The sequence below is a fragment of the Prenolepis imparis genome, unplaced genomic scaffold (genome assembly GCF_030444845.1).
Source record: "Prenolepis imparis isolate NDT839.2.m4 unplaced genomic scaffold, iyPreImpa1.0 SCAF_10, whole genome shotgun sequence".
Classification (NCBI taxonomy): Eukaryota; Metazoa; Arthropoda; class Insecta; order Hymenoptera; family Formicidae; genus Prenolepis; species Prenolepis imparis.
Genome location: NW_028141168.1, coordinates 15,422,473 through 15,434,857, shown reverse-complemented (window position 1 = coordinate 15,434,857; position 12,385 = coordinate 15,422,473). Strand labels below are relative to the sequence as shown.

Here is a 12,385-nt window from a genome sequence, read left to right as displayed (position 1 = left end):
CTTATTAAGCATACTTCCTTATTATTCATATATAAGTATATATTTATCGGATGCAGACAAAAACGACACCTGTTTTACTACTACTGATCAAATGCAATAAATATGTTATATACATCTAAAATTTTTCTGAAATATATATAATTATAGAAATAATTTTTTCGTAAATATTATTCACAGATTAATATTAAATATTAAAGATTATTACATTGTTAAAAACATTTATGGACTTTTATGGTAAGAGAACGCAACTTTCTATATGTCATCTCTATCAGTACGATACCATTCGATGTTGTTTCCTTAATGTGCTATCATATATTGATAATTTATGGTTTTTATTTAACTACTGTAAATAATTTAGAAATTATTGTCGACAATAAATAAATTACATTTTCTACTTAACAACAACAAATAGTGAAGTATAATACAATCATCAATCGGATGTGAATATTGTTATCTTACCAAAAACTTTGCTTTATGTATGAGATTGCATTTGAAAACATATGTATAAACTAAAATAAACTAAAGCATCAATTATTTAGATAATTATCTAATTAACCGAATTAATTATCCAATTAATTATCCAAACATATAAATTCTTAATTTTTAATAAACTTATTATTATTTTTATAATAAAGGCATATTGTTATTATATTTCATATATTGTTCTTATCATTTTGTTTAATACTTTATTTAGAAATTTTCTGCCATATATTTAATAACAAGTATATTATTGTTCTCAGTTTATCTAAATAATCAACGTATTACTATACATTTATTTTTCTTGCAAACATTGTATAAATAAACTTTTATATTGTTTCAAGTATTGATATTTCTATATTAGTGTATTTCTTTGATACATGCAAAATTTAATTTAAAAAAAAAAACTATTGTGTAAATGATTGCGTACCGATACTTATTGTATTGTATTTAATAACATTGTATATGCAATACTTACATTATATGCACATAAATATTTGTTATCAAACTTGCAAAGTGCACATCTAGAATTTATATTAATATATAATATAAATTCTAGTATAAATAAATATGTATATAATGTAAATTATATATACATAAATTACATATATGCAATTAAATATTTGTGTAAATTATATTACAGAAAACATATCAAAATAATTTCTTCCTTTCCAACAACTTTAGTAAAATTTCTTCTTCTTGTTATTTAATATACAATTTTCGATGGTTTTAGCGAAATGGGATTTCTTAATAGAAACTTCACTTGGGATTGGCAGCATCTGCGAGAAAGTGGCAGCGGATACGACCTTAGTCGGGCTAGTCGGGAGGGGAATCAGCGATCCGGTGTTGACGCCTGAAATGCTGTCCGATCGATCTTCGTCAGACTTGATTTCGCAGCAGTACAATCATCCAACAAATAGAACTGTACGTTGCCCTATGCGGAACCACGTTCCCCGAAAAACTTCACAACTGCCGTCTGTCGTCAACGGACCTCGCCGAACACTTACGCCTAAATCCTTCATCTATTCAGACCGCGGATTCGGCTTCATTGCTTGTCTTCGGGGTCGCGGCCCGTTTGTAACACAAAGAATTTCTATTCGGGGAGATCGCGATGGTACGACCGAATAAAACTCGAACGAAAATCTTTTTTTTTTCTTTCTTGCGGTCTTAACCACGCCGATTAAGACGTCTCATTGAAGGCGGCCTACCCTACACAACACGTACAACAAGATACGCATTTTATCACGTAACGATCAGCGGACACGCATAAGCAACATGATTGATCCTCCCGAGTGTTGCCGTATTTACCGACGACGACGTCGTTTTAATTAAAACGTTACTGCCCTTAGCAGTACCTGCCGGAAACTGGGCTAATGTGTCAGCTACAAGTGACGTTTCGTATTGTTTCGTGATTACACGCCCCTCGTTTAACGTTTAGCAAATTGATGATCTCCTGAATTTTTCAGTTATCATTTCTAAGCACTTTATCGCTTTTATAATTCCTCTCATCTCGGAAATTCATAGTTGCCCAAAACTTGAATTTAATCATTCTTATTGATCATAGAAATAGAAGGAATATCTATATATATATATTTTTTTTTTTTTCAATGACAGTTCTTTGACAGTTCTTTTTCTTCTTCACTTTTTCTTATTTACTCCATTAACAAAATTTTCTTGTATCAAGCTTCTAGCACTTGATAGATGTTTTTATTTTATCTCTCTTATTTATTTATTCAAATAAATATATATCTTCGAGTAGAGAGGTAAAATATCAACAATGTGTGCAGAATATTATCGATTAACGGATATCCTCTGCTCTCTGAATGGGGGCAAAGAATAAAAGATTCGATGAAAAGGAGTGAATATCGTCCCTGAGAAATATATAACGGATATACGCGAATACGCGAATTCGTAAAAGGCGAATAGAGGCAGTGGCAACCAATGAGAAGAATGTCATAGCTAGTTGTTTCTGGGCGAAGAGGGAGGCTGACACTTCCGTGATGGATGGTCGTCGCCTGTTAAAGCTGCAGTTGCCGTTGCCGCCGTCGCCGTCGGTGCGATCGCTGCAGCTATTGCTCGCTGCTGGAAATGCGGCTACGATTTCAAGAAATCCATCGAAAATTATATTCCGCGTCCGTCGGTTAGCGTCGTCCTTAGAGCCGGATAACGTTAAGGCTGACTCCAACCGTCAACAAATTAATATCCCCGTTAGTTGAATGCTCAATTATAATAAAGGGTCATTTCAATATTAAATTCTAAGATTTTTATAAAAAAAAAATTATCGTTCATAACAGTTTCATTCAAGATTCGCCTAGGATATTTTAGCGACTATTTTTATTATTATGTATGTACGGATTCTCTCTTATTTATATTTCAATTTTTACATTATTTTATTTAATATTTTGCGGCGGTCGAAATAATCGTTGTGTTGCTAAGTGCTCTTAATAATTTTATCAGTATGAAAAAGTGATGATTGCCCGAGAAAACTTGAGAAAGTAATTCCGAAGGAACGGAAAAGGGAGACAAGCTCAAACAAGTGGAAAGTACGCATCGAGAGTACCGCTATATATACGCGCGAGAGCTTTAGACACACGAAGCCGGGGCACTCTGTGCTCTGTACGCCGGTGGGAGCGTGCTAATGGCTACTGACATGCAGTTTTGATGGATCGAGCACCACTCTTCCTCCTTTCCCATCCCACAACGGCGGAATATGCGACTCTCGCGATACTTTCCCGTCTAAGAGAGAAACAAACGCGAGAATCGAGAAACGAGAAGAAATGCGGAATTTAGAAGGTCAGGATCATCGAAAGGAGAACAGCACAGATGAACGTGAATAAAATCTCGCGTCAAGATTAATGATCTTGAAAAAGAAAAAAATTGAGATATTTAATTCTGAGTTTATTAAGTAGTCTTTTGTCAAAATTATTAGAATTATATTTAAAAAATGTTTAACGCAGATCGAATAAGCCTGCAGTAAATGATGCATTCTCCTACTTACTTGATGCAAATTTGCATATAATATAATAGATATCATAAAAAGCGAAATACTTTTTCTGAAATTTAATAGTGATAAATTCAAGTAGATAAATTTCTATGAACTCATAACGATTTTCTAAATAAATAAATCGAGCGCCAAGATATAAACGTATAAAATTACAAAAATAAAAACGCTATGCTTGAAACGTATGAGCTAACGTTTTCAAAGATACACAGAACAACCGAAATTCGACGGGGAGGTCGTGTTAGTCCGAATAAAATCGCGTAGCACGATCCCAACCTAACCAACTATAGCATCCATTCGCGTTGTCCACGTTGACGTATCTGTCCCTAAGGATACAGCTCTGATTCCGAAGCCTAAAGGACCAGACATCTCCGTAGGCTAAACTCGAGAAATTCTCATTGACGATCTATGTTCACCTTGGCCAACCCGACGCGAAACATCCGCTCGAGGGTCGAGTCAACTTGCTCGAAGATGTATCAGAGATATCCTTCTACGAAGCTCTCTAGTCGGAATCATGTGCGAGATTGCATATTAATCGATTATTGAGAGATTATACGGACATTCCCAAAAAACACTCAAATATTATATGAATTAATCAAGCATTTTCAGGGTCAATTATTTTCTTCATTTTTTCTATCAATTACAATAATTACGAACATGATCTGTACACGTATCTATTTCATGCGTGAACGAGCTTATAGGCGCGAATTTCCAGACATATTTCCGAGACTTATACTTTCACGAAGGTCATCGGTCCGGCTTCGAGGGACGCGACGAGTCGGATGCATGTTTTCGGAAGATTAAACGCGTGACTAGGAATACGAATCCTCGGGGACATGACGAGAGGTCTCACAAAGTGTAGGATCGTGTAGGTACCTTCCGTTGAATCTCCCCCGGGACTTTCCGCGTACCTGGGCTGACGCGCCCGAAGGATTCGAATATATGTATCCTCGAAAATATACAACATCTATAGGCATACTAGCTCGATCGGACCGCGCATAATTAGAATTCTCGACGGTCTGGAAATATTTTGCCGTTGAAATATATTTTGCCACTTTTGCGCGTAAACTGGCGAAACTTTGTTGATGCGAAAGAAACATGTAACTTGGATAAATATCTCGAATAAGGAAATTACATGCGCAAAACTCTAAAATACTCTTGGTCTCGCTGCAACGGACCGTATCGCGATTACGTCAGTTACTGTCAGTTACTGTCAATTATTACGAACTGACAGCTCCTCTCAAGTCCCCCTTTTCCCCCCGGATCACTATCTACGAAGGAAAAGATGCGCGTTCTTTTCCTTCTCTGTGTCTCTGGAAAGAATTAATTAACAGCGTTGATAAGGATCTTGAAATGGGACCGAAGCCAAATTGCTGAATAACACGGCGGGTCGATGCGATATCTTCTCGATTCGCTGACTCTACAATTCTTGTTACTTTGTTTACTCGCTATTGTTCGCCGATGTTTTAATTGTTACTCGCCTATCGTATTATTATTGCACCCAAAAACAATGAAAGTAAACAAGTATTAATCACTGCAGATAATCACATCCGCGTAGACTACTACGTAGGATATTTGTCTTTGGAATATTATCGTGCGATGAACTCGCTGCTTATAAATGACAAAACAAACGTCATTCTTGACATTGACGGCAAAATCAGATCGATTCTTGTTTTATCGAATATCGTGCATCGTCTCGAATCACTGTATAACGACTTTGTTGCGTTCAAAGCAAAGTTACATTTTTTTTTTTTTTTTTTGCCACGAAAATATTAACAAACAGATATGAATATATATGTATGTATGTACTATACAGATCTCGAACTTATTTCCTCCATTAATTTTATATATCAAAGAGTTCTCAAGTTATTTATATTCCTATACCTTCTTCTAATGCGATTGTTACATGTCATTGTTAATTATCGAGCAAAGGATATGTATAATAGATATGATGGGTCAATCTCCGTTGCAGTAAGTCTAAATGGCTTAAGTGCAGGTATCTGTTCTTATCTCGTGGTCTTTGCGGCCAAAAACGAATTCCGTATCGGCCGTTCCCGGGCTGACAGCGTCGCTAGTTAGGAGAAAGGGATCCGAGGCAGAGCGGAGACGAAGGGGGCTGAATGACACGGTCACCGAAAATGACAGGTACACGATCTCACGGAGTGAAACTGTGTGTGGACGAGAACCCGATATCGCGACCGCATCTGATACAAACGAAACCTCGAACGGTCAGTCCCGTCGTCTTCGTCGTTCTTTCCGCGGTCCTCGTGTCCGCCTGCCAATATGCCTACCTGTCAACACACGCTGCATTCAATTAATTCGGGACCAACACCACGAACGGGCGTAATGGCGCGGAAATTAAGTCTATCCCTCCTTGCCACTTCTTCATTGCTAAAAATAACGGAAGAGAATAAAGAATATATATATATGAATATCCTTTATTCTTTTCCTCTATCTGCTTCGACGCCTATAATTATGAATTATATGGAGTACAAATGGAGCAAACAACTGTTTCATTTGCTTATCGATAATAAAGGTCCTAAAAAAATAATTAAAAATACTAGAGCGAATCTTTTTTTTATAAATAATGATATAAGATCGCGTTTCTCTATTATAAATAATATAAAAAATAAAAAATTATCAAATGTTACGAAATTGAATAAATAGAAACAATAAATAGAAACAAACGTTTATTAATATGTTAAACATTTAATGAAAAACAAGAATAATATCGAGAAATTGTCAGTTTTTGCAAAATTTGTAATCCATCCCCATAAGAATATATTGAATTATTATTTTGATGTTGCTTGTGCAAACCATTATCTAGAACAATATCGTATCAAAAAAAAGAAACAAAAAAAATTATAATCATTCGATAACTGAAACATGACATGTGAAAACTTCGCATTTTACAAAGAACCTTTGTATATTTGTTCGAATCAAAAAATTTCCTGAAATCGATAATTATACTGCAAAAATCAGTGAGATGTAATCTTTCATTCTACACAAAACATACGAGGAATGCGGAAAGATTGGTAAATCTCAAATTGTGATAATCTTATCTTCGGTAAATAATTCGAATCTCACTCGGCGTTATCGATGATAAGAATTAAGAAAGCTTAGCCTGTCTATACATACACTGTGTGTGTGTGGCCAGTTTAAATAAAATTAAAAAATTCTTCGCCAAAAAGATGCGCAACGCCACTGTGACGTAGCTAATATCTTTCACGAATGCATTTATAATTTTTGTTTTAACAAAAATATAAAAAATGGCATTATAAACGTCGTCGTTATTTTATACTATGTAATCGTATTATTATGTGTTTAAATTATCTCTCTATATATATATTTTAATTTTTTAACTCTATAAGATTTTTAATGAAAAAAAAAATATTCAACAATTACGTCCAAGACTTATATTAATAATACAATTATTAGCAATAACAGAAAACAACGAAAAAATATATCCTTTTCTGGATAGATTTTCAGGTAAAAGAGATAGCAAGTTGACACGTCAGGGTATATGTATACCCGAAGCTTATTTACGAACGAAACAGAAATACACGATCGTACCAGCCACCCCTTGGTTCGACGCGTCCATTCATTAACACTTCATATCCCGTAGCGACGTGCTGGTAACGAGCCTGTCATAATTACCGTGCTAACTTTATTACCGCGGATGCACGTTCTCCTTCATGCGGCTATGATATTCGTGCGTCCATAGGGCAGATCCAAGCCGTACCTTCTCATTGTAGAAGGGCACGAAATGTAATCCCTCAAACATCAACCCTACACGACTCACATACAGCGATTTCACATCATTATAAATACGATAAAGCGTACAACTTAAGTTTCTATTATAGAAAATATAACACACAGATGTATATCTGTGTGTTATTATTTTATAAGAATACATACAAGTATTCTCGATAACGTCTTATATAGATATTTCAAACTTTAAACTGATATCGTCAGTAAATTTATCAACCCACTAGAGCCAGCTGCTTATACAAGCTCTAAATATTTGTAAGAAATAATAAAACGATAAATTATTACATGTCATTTTTATTATAATTTTTGAAAATAAGCACATAAGTATATAAATATGTGCTCATTTAATTTTGTTCTTGTCATTTTCGTCGAATTAAACAAGAGCTGAAAGAAGCTTATAAGCTTTGATAATAGGCTTAATTTAGCGCTCGTGTAAACTATCGCGTAGACGCAGAAGTTACATACTCATCAGGATCACTCGAGTGAATAATGCTACCGCGTGCACGCGCCCTTCTAACACCAGCGCCTAATTACATTTATTCAATATTTACGACGATACGATCAACACGTAGAATAGACTAACTGTGAGTCAGGTTCGAATGAAATGGCATATCGAGCACTGCAGAGTCATTCTGTGCTCGCTGAATTTCTTCCCCGAGAAACTTTCCCGACACAGAGCTGCCAACATCTCCTCTTTGTCTCAACATTTTCCCTATTCATGGTTTTAAAAATTAAAATATGAGTCGGATATATTTCAGATTAAATGAGCCACTCATAAAATATTTCCTTTCATTCAACTGTACACGAATAATTTATATTAAAATATTTTAATTAAAAAAGCATTATATAAGATAAATAATAAATATCATATCAAAAGTATCATAAGAGAACTACATATAAATAATAATTGTAAAAGTTTTACAATTATTATTTATATGTAGTTCTCTCTACAGTGGTTTCCAATGGGACTTATTATTCAGATTATTGATAATTAGTGCGATAATTATATTTTTCTATCGTGCTATTTTTTTCTTATCAATAGTACTTTTGATATTATTTGTAAATGTATTCGATTACGTTCACATTCATGCCCGACTCGGCAAGACTGCGCACAGTTAGAGTAGCAATCGAGTAACTCTCATACGGAATGATTGATGACTCTATTGTGCAGAGTTTCCCATGTCCCTGGTACGATTTCGTGCGAGCGGCATACAAAAAGCCAGGCGCCATTTCGAAAATGAGCAGAATTATGGAAAATTCTGGCCGGAAGATCGATTGGATAGCGGATTCTGAAGGAAAGTTGTGCACATACTATGGTCGATATAATTCGATATTACAGAACCGGATCGTTACATTAAAACATCGAATCTCGTACGTTGACACATATTGATTTTCTCCTACACTATATTTACTAAATCACAGATATTCTATTAACAACGCGAAAAAGAAATATTTAAAGAAAACACAATTTCTTCTGATATTTCGCTTCGTCGATATACAATTAAGAATTTTATCAAAATTAAATATGATTTTTTTCAATAAAATCACGGCTTTATCCTCAAGTTTTAACTGAAGAAGCGACTTATTCGTAAATATGACAGTGAAGATTAAATGGAATGATTTTAATAAAAGAAGAGACACGTAAAATATTTCTTTCCCCTCGAGGAGGGTATCGAAAATTTCGATCCCAACTCTTGTCTCCTTCCTTTTTTTATTTTACGCGGTTTCAAAATTCATGTTTTCCTCGCAGGAAGTGACTGTTTCAATAGAGTACGGTATCGTTTTATAAAGACGGAATCCTTCTAGAAATCCCACGCGATTCTCTCAATAGACAGCTGTCTGCTCGTCAGTAGACTCCCGCTGGATTGTTGTGACTCGTTCTTTGATGGACAGGCCAATATCCGAAAACGCTGTTTAAGACGAGACATCTAGGTAAGCTGAACTACTGTTGGACACTCCTCAAATATAATCTTAAGCAGTTGACAGAAGTCAAGTTTCCTGCGTATCTCGAAAAATAAATATTTCTTTATAAACTGACACAAATTGAGATTTTTCTAAGTTTTCTTTGACACTTTCGTTAAACATCATTGTTTCTAAATTAGCTTCTTAATCTCTTTTCATCTCTTTCATGTATTGTCTATTATGATATTCAATGTTTATCTATTATGATATTTTTGTTATGACGTAAAGTTATTTTATTATCATTACAATTGTTTTATCGCAGCTCAATTTTGGATAATACACATGAATATTTAATAAATAAAAATTGCTAAAATCTAAGAATTAATCATAAATAAACGACAAAAGAGTGGAAGAGTTTTAATATACACAATAAAAGAAATGATGCTTTGGAAGGCGATGGATTATTGTAGCTTGTGCAGATAAAAGCCAGCACTAACAGAACAGCAGTAACAGAACGACTGGAGCTCAGCATGACAATGCAGGTGCCTCATCCCACGTCAAATCTCAGCGTGACGTCGCACGGAAAGATGGGTACTGGACCGATTGACAAGAGCAGACCATAATTGTTTAGCGGGATTAGCCGCAAAGTTTGCGCGGCGATCCGGAGAAAAGGGCGACGATATTTATCCAGTATTAGTCTAGGCTAAACTCAAATTTACCCGTTTAATCTATGCAAATTCTATTAAAATGCGACCTCCAAGTTTATCATACACTTCATAGATGGAAAATTACGCAATGACTCCGGCAACCGGCTCTCTCTCGATATCTCGATATCTCAGTTCTATCGTTATCTCACTAATAATAGAAATCTCTCGATAGACAAAGAACCAATTTTATCTAGAATTATGCTACGGAAACTAAATTTTCTGGCAGATAAAGATTCATTATTTTTTATAATCAATCCTGGCAAAATTGCACGATTAAAAAAAGAAAATATTAAATTGTTGTGCATATAAATTCAAGCCTTAGCTTCTTAAAGTTTTTATTTAAGGTTTAACTTTATTAATGGTATTAAATGTTTAAAAATTGCAAAATATGACGTATTATCCCGAATTTTGTTCCAAATATAAGACGGCATTAAAACTAACGTTACTAGAATATGCCATATTTATTTACACTGTAATTTCGATTGTAATAACCATGATGATACATTGGGGCCATTCATCTGACAATGAGTACGAAAAGAGTCCGAATTACATTTTGATAAAGATAAGGTATGTAACTGCGCGTTCGGGTGAAAAAGATTAGCCGACAGCGGGAATCAGAACTATCAAACGTCACTGCGGCTCGATCAAGATGAAGATTCCCCGGGCTGATGTACGAAACAGGCCGGATGTCGCGGGTGGCCGCAGGTGGCGCCCTCGATATAAGCTCTTCTGACTGAACTGCTGATACGGGATCATGCTTCTAAAACTCTCACGGTGGAATGTGTCATCCTGTCACTGCGCTCTCGCATGGGGTAGAAGATATCCCATGGGCCGTCACGCGTCCTGCGGACGAGCGAGCTCTTGTCACTTTTTCAGATCTTCTTGTTGCCAAAAAAATGTTTACAACCCGTCCATTAAACAATAATTGGGGAAAGCTACTGCTTCGACCATCAATGTAATCATCATACTTATACATATACTTTTAGATATGACACTTTTAATAATATTTAAATTTAATTATATTATTCAACCACATTGTGTATCGCGTTACATATCAATAAGATTCTATATGATTCTTATTTAAAGTCTATTTCTTTTTAACAGAACAAATTTTGAAAGGAAACTCATTATAATGTATTTATATCTCAGACTAAGTTAAATTATTTATTAAATAGAGAGGCAAACATCTTTAAAATATGAGTTAAAAACGAAAGAGTATAATATATAACCAGTTTCGTATACGAGCTTTTCAGAAGCTAAACTAATCAACTAAACTTTTTGTAAATTTCTTAATTTTAGTACCAGAATACTAAACATGTACTCTAGTACACTAAAATTTAAAAAATTACAAAAAAGTAGAGGTGATCAATCTAGCTACTGAAAGGCACATATATGAAACTGATTATACATTATATTTTTTCATTGTTTTGCTAATGTTTCAAAGACTCTTTGATTCTTTATTTAATAAACAATTTAATGTAATTTTAAACGTAATCTTTATATTTAATAAAAAAAATATATATTAATTAAGAAAGATTTTAAGTAGATAAAACTCTAAATAAATTTTAAGAAACTTTTAACATTTTTTTTCAGAGACCTGGCGTCGAATGTGACCTAGTCCTTCGTTATATCTCTAGAAGTAGTGTATTGTCATGTCAGGGTCTCGACGACGTGAAGATGATGAATATCCCAGCAGTCTGAAGAGTCACAAATTGTTTCGTGCGTCGTACGTCTGTGACTGAAATATCTTTCTTATTTATTAGCGTGACACAGCTACCAAATTAAATTAGCCATCTCCACTTTTTTTTCTAAACAACGCAAATCTGCACGGAAGCTATCATCAGGGAAAGATGTACTTTATCTACTTTATGTATTTGATAGAGAAACATATTCGCTTACTTATATAAAAAAAAAAAAAAAAAAAAAACGTTAAAAGATTAATAAAATTTAATTATCAACCTGGTTATCAACATTTACTGATAAAATCGTCGATCACGTATACAGTAGAGCAACTATAATTAAACCATCAACTGTCAAGTTATAATAAAAACGTAGGATGTTGTCGTATCTTGGTACCTCGAGACGAGCGAGACACGCAAGTACATAGAAGGACCCGTCAAGAGCGTGGAAGGAAAAAAAGGCAGAAGGCACAAAACAACCTAGGATAGAAGGGCGGAGGTTGCCTGCCTCCGGATAGCATAGAAGGTGGGTACCGAGATATAATACCCCAGCTCCTACCCCCCCGACGATAAGTGTCAACTGCAGCGTGCCAGATAAAAAGAAGGAACGAAAAATAAAATTCACACTGGTGATCCATCATGAGGTAGTGGACTCGGGGCGCGCAGACTCGCCCAGGATTGGTTGGAACCGCCCAATCATCATCACGTGATCACCTCTATGTGCCGCCCACCGATAATGGAGACTTCCCCCAAAACTAACATCACGCAGCCCGATACCACCACTCTACATCTGGGTGGTACGTCCAAGAGAGAAAGAGAGAGAGCGAGAAAGAAAGAAAACTTGAACA

The 12,385-nt window shown here is 35.0% G+C and overlaps 1 protein-coding gene and 1 long non-coding RNA gene across 2 annotated transcripts in view; one reads left to right on the top strand and one right to left on the bottom strand.

Annotated features, from left to right (window-relative positions):
- The window catches only part of LOC145941778 (uncharacterized), a 186,510-nt gene that overhangs the window by 62,356 nt on the left and 111,769 nt on the right, over nucleotides 1-12,385 (top strand). The gene's annotated exons all lie outside the window — the stretch shown is intronic.
- Nucleotides 1-12,385, bottom strand: part of LOC145941782 (uncharacterized) — a 216,563-nt gene that overhangs the window by 99,104 nt on the left and 105,074 nt on the right. The window lies entirely within an intron of this gene.